Source organism: Lactuca sativa, chromosome 4 (assembly GCF_002870075.4).
Source record: "Lactuca sativa cultivar Salinas chromosome 4, Lsat_Salinas_v11, whole genome shotgun sequence".
NCBI lineage: Eukaryota > Viridiplantae > Streptophyta > Magnoliopsida > Asterales > Asteraceae > Lactuca > Lactuca sativa.
The window spans coordinates 294405205-294417979 of record NC_056626.2 but is presented as its reverse complement, the minus strand read 5'-3'; positions in this window follow the sequence as shown (position 1 = coordinate 294417979).

The window sequence follows — 12775 nt, the reverse complement described above, 5'->3', positions numbered from 1 at the left end:
AATGAACAATTTATTTTTAAAATGCAGACATTGTTGTATTTTGTTATCATTCGAAGTAATTTAATACTCATTTATATTTTGTAATTTGTTTGATCCATCCTAAAACAAAAATCCTAACTACACCATGGTCTACTTACATCTTAAAATATGGGTTTTATCTCACACATTAAAAATAATTAATCACACGTTAACAATAATTAATCAAGACATTTTCTAGTTACTTCTATTTTTCTCTAAGCTAACCAATGCTTTAAGGATGTCTTATGCTTTTAGTCTATGGCGTTGCACCTCCTTAGACATTATCACCATCATCAATTTAATGTCAATATGTTTGTATGAAGTAATTTGTTTTTTTTTTTTTTTTTTTTTTTTTTTTTGGCAAATATCGATACTTTCAAAAAGGAACTGGGTGTATTTTTATCAAAAGTTACTATCCCCATATTTAATTTTGATTTAGGGATAAAGCTTCAATTTTAAGAATGTTTTCTATCTAGAGGGTCGGTTTTACAAAGTGTTCTCATAACACCCTCGAAATTAAAACAAACATGTGCACTATTATCATCATTGCCCTCCAAGTAGGTAGTATGATGGTTAATTTCGTCTTTGATCCTTTCACTTCCCTACTCGCATGATCAGCCCTTAAGTTACCGAAAAATCGTTATGAGGCTTGTATTACATTTAAAATACGAACCGGGTACCTAAGCGTTTTATTATTATTGTTATTTTGTAATCGAGTAGACTATGAACTTATTATTATTATATGAGAAATAGATTTTTATGTTCCACCAAATTTAAATAAATATTGGAAATAAATATATGTCTACCATTGGGTTGAACTTGAAATTAGGGTGTTAGTTGTTTTGGTTTATCGGTTTTCAATTTAATTGGTTTGGTTTTGTTAGTTTTTTAACATATCTAAATTAACCATAAGCAAAACAAATAAGATTCAGGTTAATCGGTTTGATTTATTCAGATCGGTTTACCAGTTAATCCGAATAAAAACAATAAGAGCATTATGTGTAAATAGATTAACTAAATCAAATAAATTAATAAATATAAAATATTTATATATTAAAGTAAAAAACGTTAACTATTAAACATATACCAATGATATAAACATAAGTGAGTATTCAATTGATTTATACAACCACACTTACACCTAAATTACTAAGTTTTATTATTCCTTGTGAACAATGTGTTAAGTTTTGTTATTTGATTTTATAATAAACAATAACTAATATATAATATTTAGTGATCAAAATAACATTGAAGGGGCTTCTTTAGGAGTTGTTTGATAATTTATAACTGAGTTAGATCTGACTAAAACTCTATTAGAGTCTGACTGAGTTTGAAACTTTGACTGCATTTGACTCTAACTGAAATCCTGTTGTTTAATTATGCAATTGACCATGACTAATGAAGTGACTATAGTGATTCCTAAATAGAAACCGTCGCACCCAACGCACCACAAATAAAACTCCAAAAAACCTACAACCCATATTTTGGTGTAGTAAAAACAGTTGCACATGAGTCTCCTAATGACTTCCCCGGTACACATTCAAGGTTCCAAGGATTCACAGTGACCTAATGTGTATCAAAATGGATAAATTAATGACAAATTGGTAGAAAGCTCTAAAAAATCGTAAGAAATTATTAATCTAACCCGGTAAGCTGATCCTTTGGTGGTACTTCTGATTCATAGTAGAGAAGGATCAATTTCAATTCGAATTTGTAGAAAATTTTTACATCCCAAAAATCAAGGTAAATTTTTCATTTTTCCAAAAACAACCAAAAACCATAAACTTTTAAAAAACATGGATTCCAAAGTAATAAGATCACAAATCAGAGTATCCTAAAATCGAATCTCATGGAAACTAAAGGATTTACATGATCAAGCCTCCACCTTGCCTCGATTATATAAAGTACCTAAAACACAAAACTTAAACTGTAAGTCAAAGCTTAGTGAGTTTCCCCAAGGTACCACATACAACCAAACAAATATACACATTTCATGTTGGGTCCACAACCTCCCGATTGGATTACCCTAGTTCACAACCTCCCGGTTGGATTGCCATACATATTGCATACTGGGTCCATAACCTCCCGGTTGGATTGACACTCTGGCCCACAATCTCCTGATATAGATTGCCCTAGATTTGTCGGCTTACAACACAAAACAGTACAACCTCAACCCAACTATATTATGTCGATATGTAACAAATAATCATATAACAAGCAAGTACAGGTAATCATATAGATCTACCAATCTAACATATAATCAACATAACATCATCATATATTTCGGGATACATAGCTTAGTGAACTGACATTGGTGCCTTCAAACCACGAGTAGAGTGAGGAGACACTCACATGACGGTCTAAAATTATAGCAAAAAAGAACGCTACTCTAAATGATAACTCTATAGATCGCCTATACAATAAACAATAACCTAGTCTTAAACTACTGCTGAAAATACCCAAAATACCTCTAGGTCAAACTTGGTCAAAATCTTGGTCAAAGGTCAAAAGTCAAAAAATAAATGAGTCAACTCAGACTGAGTACGCTCGGCGTACTTAGCCAATATGCCCAGCTTAGTGCACTCTTGGCTTGGTTACGGGGCCTCGATCACATAAGCGCAACGTACCATCAGGTACACCCAATATACTCGGCCGCTAACTATTCTTTTTCTATTAAGTGCTTAATCTATTAAAACACCACATCTAAAACTTAGTTCTAGTTCCAAATTACGTTCGAAGTCATAAAGTTCCCAACTTTATGACTTTCCAAGGCTAGAAAGGGTCAAAAACTAAAGCCTAACTTGATACACCAACCAAAACCTCATATCTCATGCATGAAGAAAAAAAAGGGACCAAGATCACATTTTTATGGTCCTAAACACCTAAAAATGTTTGGAAGGACAACCCTTATGGGTTAGAGTAATCCATACTCATAAACAAAAAGATTATGGGACCAAAATGAACATAAACTACAAGCAAACAAGATCTAAGCAAATACTCATCATGTTTTAGACTTTATACCTCCAAATAATGCTTGATGGCGAAACACTTTTGGATCCAAAGAGCCTTAATCTTCTAAGATGGTTTGCGTTCCTTCTCCTTCCTTCAATAACACCACAAGTGAACTCTTAAGTTCACAAAGGCTCACACAAGGAATTAGGGTTTGGTATAGACGAAAAGGGGGATGAAGGCTGATAAATGAAGGGGTATCAATCAGATAATGATTCTTAAATAGGGTTCAAACCCTAAAATTAGGGTTTGGACATCATTTATGTATGTCCAACATACATAAGTGTACACCCAATGTACCCACAAAAGGCACATTTTCCAGTTAAGTTACCAAGGGAACAATTTGCATAAAATTTCATAGATAAGGGTCAAAATGTAAATTACCTTGATAATGAATGTTACAATTCTCCACCACTCGAATCAGACTTCATCCTCGAAGCCTGTTGCCACGAATAAATCAGGTTAGTGCTTTCGTATCTCTACCTCTGATTCCGAAGTCCATTCAGAACCCTTCCGATGCTGCCACTGGACGTTGACCAAAGATACCACCTTGTTGTGCAAGGCCTTCGTCTTCCTATGCAAAATTACCATTGGTCTCTCAACATAGTTCAGGCAATCATCAACCTGCATATCATCTAAAGGAACCACTATTGAATCATTAGCTATGCACTTCCGAAGCTTAAGGACATCAAAGGTGCTATGAATTTGGCAAAGCTCTTCAGGAAAATCCAATCGGTAGGCCACCCTGCTTACCCTAGCCTAAGATATTGGGGCCCCAACTTACCCCTCTTACTAAATCGTATTACACCCTTCCAGGGTTTTACCTTTAGTAAGACCATATCACCGACCTAGAGCTCCAACCTGGATCAACGTCTATCAGTATAGCTCTTCTGCCGACTCGAGGTTGACTGCAACCTCTGTCCAATCTGCAAAATAAGCTTTATCATCTGAAGGACTACTTCGGTCTTTCCCATGACCATGCGACTGACTTCACACCCAACAGAATGAGGTAAGACATTTCCTCCCATACAGAAGCTCAAACTGCGGCGCACCGATACTGGAGTGATAGTTGTTGTTATAAGAAAACTCAGCCAAAGGAAGGTAGGAATCCCAACTCCAACCAAAATCTATTACACATGCTCTCAACATATCCTCGAGCATCTGGGTGGTCCTCTTGCTCTAGTCATCAGTCTGCGTATGGTAAGTAGTGCTAAAATGCATCCTCGTACCTAATTCCTCGTGGAACCTCTACAAAAATCCAAAGGTGAACCGAACATCTCAATCAGATACAATGGAAACTGGAACTCGATGTCGAACAACGATCTCGCACACATAAACATCGGCTAATTCCTCGGTCGAGGATCTCTCTTGAATAGCTAAAAAATAAGCACTCTTGGTCATATGGTCCACTATAATCCATATCACATCAAATCCATTAGCCGTCCGAGGTAACTTGGTGATGAAATGCATGGTGATCTATTCTGATTTCCACATGGGAACCTCGAAAGGTTGAAGCCTGTCATGCGGCCTCTGGTGCTTGGCCTTGACCATTCAACAGGTCAAGCACCTATCAACATACAATGCTATCTCCCTCTTCATACATGGATACCAATAGTTGATTCTCAAATCCCGATACATCTTGGTGGCTCCAAGGTGTATCAAAAATCTGGACTTATCTTCCTCTTCTAGCACAGTCTATCTGATCTCACCAAAATCTGGTACCCAAATGCGACCACATCGGTTCAATAACCCACAACTAATGGTAGAAAACTTGTTGATCTCACCCATGATTCAATTATGCTTCCAAATCTCCTTCTTGACTCCCTCGGCCCGAGCCTCCCTAGTCAAATCCAAAAGTGGTGAATCAATCGAAATCCTCATACATAAGCTACCAATATAAGAACTAACCAACTTGTGGCCCAAGGCATCAGCGACTACATTAGCTTTTCCCGGTTGGTACTGAATCTCGCAGTCATAATCCTTAACCACGTCAAGCCACCTATGTTGTCTCATGTTCAGATTCGGTTGATCCATGAGATATCTCAAAATCTTGTGATCCGTGTAGATGGTATACCAGACCCCATATAGATAATGTTGCCAAATTTTGAGGGAAAACACCATCGCCCCTATTTCCAGATCATGCATAGGATACTGAACCATGAGCGGTTTTAGTTTCCGAGAAGCATATACGATAACCCTTCATCGTTGCATAAGAACTGCCCCCAGACCGGTGATGGATGCATCGCAATATACAACAAAATCCTTAACACCCTCAGGGAGGATTAATAATCGGGCCTCACATAATTTCTACCTTAGTATCTCAAATGCAGCCTGTTGCTCAGTCCCCTAGTGAAAATCCATGCCTTCCTCATCAGATGAGTGTGGGGTACAATAACCTTGGAGAAATCTTGATTGAATCTCTGATAATACCCTTCTAAATCTAGAAAACTCCTGATCTCCGAAGGAGACTTTGGGACCTCCCACTACATAACAACCTCAATCTTGGCTGGGTCGACTTGAATCCCATTCTGGTTAACGAGGCGTCCTAAGAACATGACAAATCGTAACCAAAACTCACACTTCGAGAACTCTACATATAGTCGTTCCCACCTCAAAACTCTAAGAAGCTCTCGAAGGTGATCCTCATGCTGCTCCCTGTAGAGTTCAAAGTATGTTGTGAGGTATCGAAGTACCGTTAGGATTGATTAGTTTCAAAGTCTATATTTTGTATTCGAATGTATGTATTACATAAGGCATTGTTTTGAGTTCAAAGCTTACGTGTCTAAGTTCTTATGTATTTTTTGCATGCTTCTGTTGTTCCTATAAATAGCAATAGGTATAGGAATGAGAGTAACTTTGTGAACTCTTGTGAACTTTACTCTTTCAAACTCGTGTACTCATTCAGAAGCAATAAAAGAGCCAACCATATCATGTTTACAATTTGTGTTCCTAATTCAATCTGTACTCCGATTTTGTTATTTACACTCGATTCATACAAACTACATTTGGTATCAGAGCTGGTATTCTTGATTTGATCAAGAATTGATGTGACAACCCGAAACTTTCATCTTGTGCACTTAGCCAATTCAATCAATGTTAAACTTGTTCTGTTAACTTCTTGTACTGTTTAAGGGTTCATTTAAGTGTTCTAAGCTTGAGAATGACCAAGGTTGAGTTTAGGAATGAGTCAGCAAGCCATAGAGTGTCAAAACCGGGCCATACACACCCTTAGGGGAGTGTACGGCCGTACACATGGGTGTGCAGCCGCACACTCACCTCTTGGCCGCACACTCCCTTCTAGGTAGCACACCCACTCATATATAAAGGGTAGACCCCTTTCCTTTCATTCCTTTCACTCCTTGGCCGCACATTACACCATTATTTCAAGTTTCTTCAATCATGAACCCTCCAAAGCTTCAAGAACGTGAGTAACTCATTCTCTAACTTGATATCCATGAAATATCACTCTATCTAAGCCTTAAGTGTGCAATGTTCTTCATGTTCTTCATGTTTGGAGGAAAGTGCGGCCGAACACCCCATAAAGTGGCAGCACACTCTTAAAGCACCCTCCAAAGTGAGAGTTTGACTTCCATGCTCGAGATAGACATGACCCTAGCCTTCTTGCACCTCGAAATTTGCATTTTGGACATCTTCATGTGGGGTTGACGACCACACACACATGTGTATGGCAGCACACACCCTTGTGCGGCTGCATACTCCCGTATGCGACCACACACACACCACTAGGACCATAAACCTACTTCTAGGACCCTTAACTTGCACTACAATCGAGTATAGACCTAGAACACTTCATGGATGCAAGTATGGACCTTGAAAACGCCACAAAGGTACCTCTCATCATGAGTGTACGACCGCATAGGCATATGCCAACTCTAAAAGGGTGGAGTCTTGGAGTCATTTGACCTAAAGTCAGATGACAGTTACGATTCATGCTTACTTGGAAAAATGACAAAGTCACCCTTCACTGGTTCTTGTGAGAGGGGTGAAGGTTTGTTGGATCTCGTACACACAGATTTGTGTGGACCCTTCAAACATGCCACAAGGGATTCTAATCGTTATTATTTGACTTTTATTGATAATTATAGTAGATATGGATATGTCTACTTAATCAAGCATAAGTCAGAGACTTTTGAAAGGTTTAAAGAGTTTAAACAGGAAGTCGAGAATCAATTGGGCAGGAACATTAAGATGCTTCGATCCGATCGAGGTGGTGAGTATCTTAGTTCAGAGTTCCTCGACTATCTTAGGGAATGTTGGATTGTCTCACAATTGACACCTCCCAGGACACCGCAGTTGAATGGTGTGGCTGAGAGGTGTAATCGAACCTTGTTAGATATGGTTTGTTCCATGATGAGTCGGGCTTCGCTACCAATCTCATTCTGGGGGTATGCCTTAGAGACTGCTACCCATATCCTTAATCTAGTCCCTACAAAGAAAGTTGCCAAAAGTCCTAATGAGATGTGGACTGGTAAAGTACCCAAACTAGATCACATCAAGATTTGGGGTTGCGAGGCTTTCGTGAGACGCGAGAATCATGATAAGCTCGAACCTCGAAGCGAGTGGTGTATTTTCATCGGTTACCCACATCAATACTTTGGTTACATCTTCTACAGACCTAGTGAAAATGTGGTCTTTGTAGCTAGGAGGGCTGTCATTTGAGAAAGAGAGTTCATTAGCCAAGGAAACAGTGGGAGGCGTGTTGACCTTGAAGAAATTCAAGAGTCAAGTGGCGAAGGAACTTCAAACCCTAGCAATCGACTTGAGGAGGAAACTCCTGTTGAGCCAATTGACATGTCTGTACCTCTGAGGCGTTCCATAAGGGTTAGGAATGCACCTGAGCATTACTATGGATTATTACTGAGAAAGGTGATACACTTATCAGTGATGAGACACTGATAGGTCACGAAGAACCTAACACTTATGCGGAAGCCATGGCAGGCCCTGAGTCAGCCAAGTGGAAAGAGGCAATGGACAGCGAGATACAGTCCATGTATGACAATCAAGTTTGGAACTTGGTTGAGAATGTACTAGGTCATAAGATTGTAGGGTGCAAATGGATCTTCAAGAAGAAGACCGACATGGATGGTAATGTACACACTTATAAGGCACGACTGGTTGCAAAGGGATTCTCACAAACTTCGAGAGTTGATTATGATGAGACTTTTTCTATAGTGGCCAAGATTAAGTCTATTAGGGTTCTGTTAGCCATAGCGACATTTCATGATTTTCAAATATGGCAAAGGGATGTCAAAACTGATCCTTAATGGATAGTTGGCTGAGGATGTTTACATGAATCTACCAGAGGGTTTTGTCAGTACAGAATACCATAATAGAGTGTGTAAGCTTGAGAAATCCATTTATAGGTTAGAGAAAGCACCTTGCAGATGGAATCTTTGCTTTGATGAGAAAGTCAAAGAATTTGGCTTTTTTAGGAGTGAAGATGAATCTTGTGTATATGTTAAGGCTAGTGGGAGTATAGTTAGCTTTTTGGTATTATATGTGGATGACATACTACTCATAGGAAATGACGTCCCAACTCTGCAGGAAGTTAAGTCCTAGCTTGGGAAGTGTTTCTCTATGAAGGACCTAGGAGAAGCTGCCTATATTCTACGGATAAGGATCTTGAGAGACTGGAGTAAAAGACTACTTGGACTTAGTCAGAGTACCTACTTGGATAAGGTGCTAAAAAGATTCGGCATGCAGGACTTCAAGAAAGGAGAGTTACCCATCGAGACTAACGCCAGATTGAGTAAGACACAAAGCCCTAGTACTGAGGATGAGATAGCAGAAATGAGTCGAATACCGTAGGATTCGGCTGTAGGATCGATCATGTATGCTATGACGTGTACTCGACCTGATGTAGCCTTTGCCTTGAGCATGGTTAGCAGGTATTAGGGGAACCCTGGCAAGGCACACCGGATTGCGGTAAAGAATATCCTCAAGTACCTACGGAGGACTAAGGACTGGGTCCTTACTCTCGGTGGGAGTGGTGACTTGAGAGTTGTAGGGTATAATGATGCTAGCTTTCAGACTGATAGGGATAATTTCCGTTCTCAGTCTGGCTGGGTCTTTACCTTAAACGGAGGAGCAATTTCTTAGAAGAGTTCCAAGCAAGAGACAGTGGCTGATTCAACCTGCGAATCAGAGTACATAGTAGCTAGCGAGGCAGAAAAGGAGGTGATATGGCTGAAGAACTTCATTGGAGACCTTGGATTTGTACCAGCTATTAAGGAGCCAATGGAAATTTTCTGTGATAGTGAAAGTGCTGTTGCCTTAGCCAAGGAACCAGGGGATCACGGGAGATCCAGACACATCGATAGAAAATACCATTTCATCAGACATCGAATAGAAGATGGACTCCTCGTGGCAAAGAGGGTATCATCCAATGAGAATCTAGCAGATCCCCTCACGAAGGGACTGACTTGGGTTAAGCATCTCCAGCATGCTCGGAGCATAGGACTGAAGGATGATATTAGATTTAGTAGTTAGATAAGCTTTACATTTGTAAAGTGTAATTGACATTAGATGATGAATAAAAGGTGTTTTATTTATGAGTAAAGTGTTGTTATCTCCTGTTGATCGTTTACTATATTTCTTTTGCATGTTTTGACTTCCAGAATAATTATGTTTGGTATATCATATTATTCGAACCTCCACAGTCGGTCATATGTCGGAAGTAGGTATGAATCAAGACTGTCATGATTGGTTGCAGAGGTCTAAGTTGTTGGGCATGGCTACAACACTCATGAGTGCTCATAAGTTCTGAGCATTGGACTCAACCCATGCTCACTGGAATCACTTCATGGAATTTATCTCGAGTGATCGTGAGATGGTAATATCATATAAGTCTTCAAACCTAGAGATATGATTTGTTACTTATGAGTTGGTTATGAAGTGATTGTACGAAAACACATTGGTAACTCGATGTTATAAACGTACTTTTGTGTGTGATTCAACATGTAGTAGAACAAGCATATGAGTCGAAGTTTATCTGTTCCTTCTTGCATTAGAAGCTGATATCTGGGCCCCTCGATGATTTTGTTTTGACCTATGTATCAAGCCCGGTCTGAACTAAATTGATGTGTTCGGTTAAGTTCTTTGTCAAACAAATCGGAAATCGGGAAACAAACAGCTGGACAATAAGTAAGACATTGTTCCATGTATTTGTCTGGCTGATATCTAGAACAGAGGATTATATGATCACTTATCTTAAATGGCTTATCATCATTTTCTCAGTTCCGAGAAACCTTGAAAGAGCTACGATTGCCGATCGGTTCCTGAAGTCATACTTGCAGTTATAGTTATTAGACTTATCCAAGTGGGAGACTGTTGGATAAGGTGTCTAAGTCCATAACTATTTCTGGTATGTACTTGACCCGACCCGACATTGTCCATTTGGGTTGCATGGCAGCATGTAATTGGATAGACTAAATGAGAGAAATAACACTTGTGGTTTATTAATATATATTATAAGTTCTAATATATTAATATTATTATTTAATTAGTTTGATCAATAATTAATTTAGAATTAATTAAGTGATAAAAAGATAACTAATTAAATATATGGGTTGATTATGTAAATCATCCATAACTTGTATATTGGGCTAAGAGGCTCCATGGATTATCAAGTTGGGTTAAACCCATAGGATGCTCCATGGATGCTCCATGAGAGTTACAAACCTATGGGTCATGGAAATGAAGAGTCATGACACATTAGGGTTTACATGGTGTAACCCTAGATGTGTCAACACTATATAAGGAACCCATTCTCCACCAAAATCGGCTACATATGAACAAGTGAGGGCTAGACCGATTTTTGCAAGTGTAAGATTCTCTCAAAGTTTACTCCTTTGCATTTCGTGTTGTGTGAAGCATTTGAGGCATCGTACTTAGGGTGCTAGGCTCACAAGGTTTCAAGGATCATAAGCAACAACAAGGTAAGTTATTCTATCTTTCATTCAAGTTATAGATGTTCCCCATGTATGCTAGATAGGAATATATAACCTTGGAATTCACTTTGCATGATAATTAGACAAACATAGATCCAAGGTTATTAGGGTTGCATGTACACTTAGGAAGTGTTAGAATGCTTAAAACTCATCAGAGACGACTGAAAAGATCATATAAATCCGAGAACGACTGAAAGCCTCGCGAGGTAGACAAAAGAGCTACATAGATAAGAGACGAAAAACCTTGGAATTCCAGGTTGGTGACCGTGTCCTTCTAAAGGTCTCACCCTGGAAGGGTATGATACGTTTCGGAAAGCGTGCAAAACTAAACCCAAGGTACATTGGACCCTTCGAGATCCTTGCTAGGATCGGTCCCGTAGCATACAAACTCCAGTTACCGCGAAAATTCAGCAACGTCCATCCCGTTTTCCACTTGTCGAACCTAAATAAGTGTTTATCCGACAAGACACTTGTGATTCCTCTCGATGAGATCGCTCTAGACGATGGTCTACACTTTGTGGAAGAACCTGTTGAAATCATGGACCGGGAAGTCAAATGCATGAAACAGAGTCGCATCCCGATAATGAAGGTCCGCTGGAAGGCCAAGCAGGGACCCGGATTCACTTGGGAGCACGAAGATTCAATGAAGCAGAAGTACCCTCATCTATTTCCTAGTTCATGATTTGCAATCTACTCTTGAATTTTGGGACGAAATTCCCTCTAACGGAGGGATGATGTGACAACCCGAAACTTTCATCTTGTGCACTTAGCCAATTCAATCAATGCTAAACATGTTCTATTAACTTAATGTACTGTTTAAGTGTTAATTTAAGTGTTCTAATCTTGAGAATGACCAAAGTTGAGTTTAGGAATGAGTTAGCAAGCCATAGAGTGTCAAAACCGGGCCATACACACGCTTAGGGGGAGTGTACGACTGTACACATGGGTGTGCCGCCGCACACTCACCTCTTGGCCACACACTCCCTTCTAGGCAGCACACCCACTCATATATAAAGGGTAGTCTCCTTTCCTTTCATTCCTTTCACTCCTTGGCTGCACACTACACCATTCTTTCAAGTTTCTTCAATCGTGAACCCTCCAAAGCTTCAAGAACGTGAGTAACTCATTCTCTAACTTGATATCCATGAAAGACCACTCTATCTAAGTCTTAAATGTTCAATGTTCGTCATGTTCTTCATGTTTTGAGGAGAGTGCGGCCGCACACCCCATAAGGTGGCCGCACACTCTTAAAACACCCTCCAAAGTGAGAGTTTGACTTCCATACTCGAAATAGACATGACCCTAGCCTTCTTTCACCTCGAAATTGGTGTTTTCGACATCTTCATGTGGGGTGTACGACCGCACACACCTGTGTACGGTAGCACACTCCCGTGTGCGACCACACACACCACTAGGATCATAAACCCACTTCTAGGACCCTTAACTTGCACTACAATTGAGTATAGACCTAGAACACTTCATGGATGCAAGTATGGACCTTGAAAACACCACAAAGTCACCTCTCATGATGAGTGTACGGACGTACACCCCTTGGGCCGCACACCCATGGCCGCACACACCTTTAAGGTGGCCATACACTCCCCTCATGCAATCCTACAAGGTCCTAACACTTAGTACAAGTAGTTCCAAGTCCCTAGAGTGGTTCTCCATCACATCTAGTAGTGAAATACCCTCATATGACTCGTTTATGTGTCACTATGTGTAGTTTAGGATCAAATTGTGTTCAGTTTCACTTGAACATCCAGATTTCCGTATCG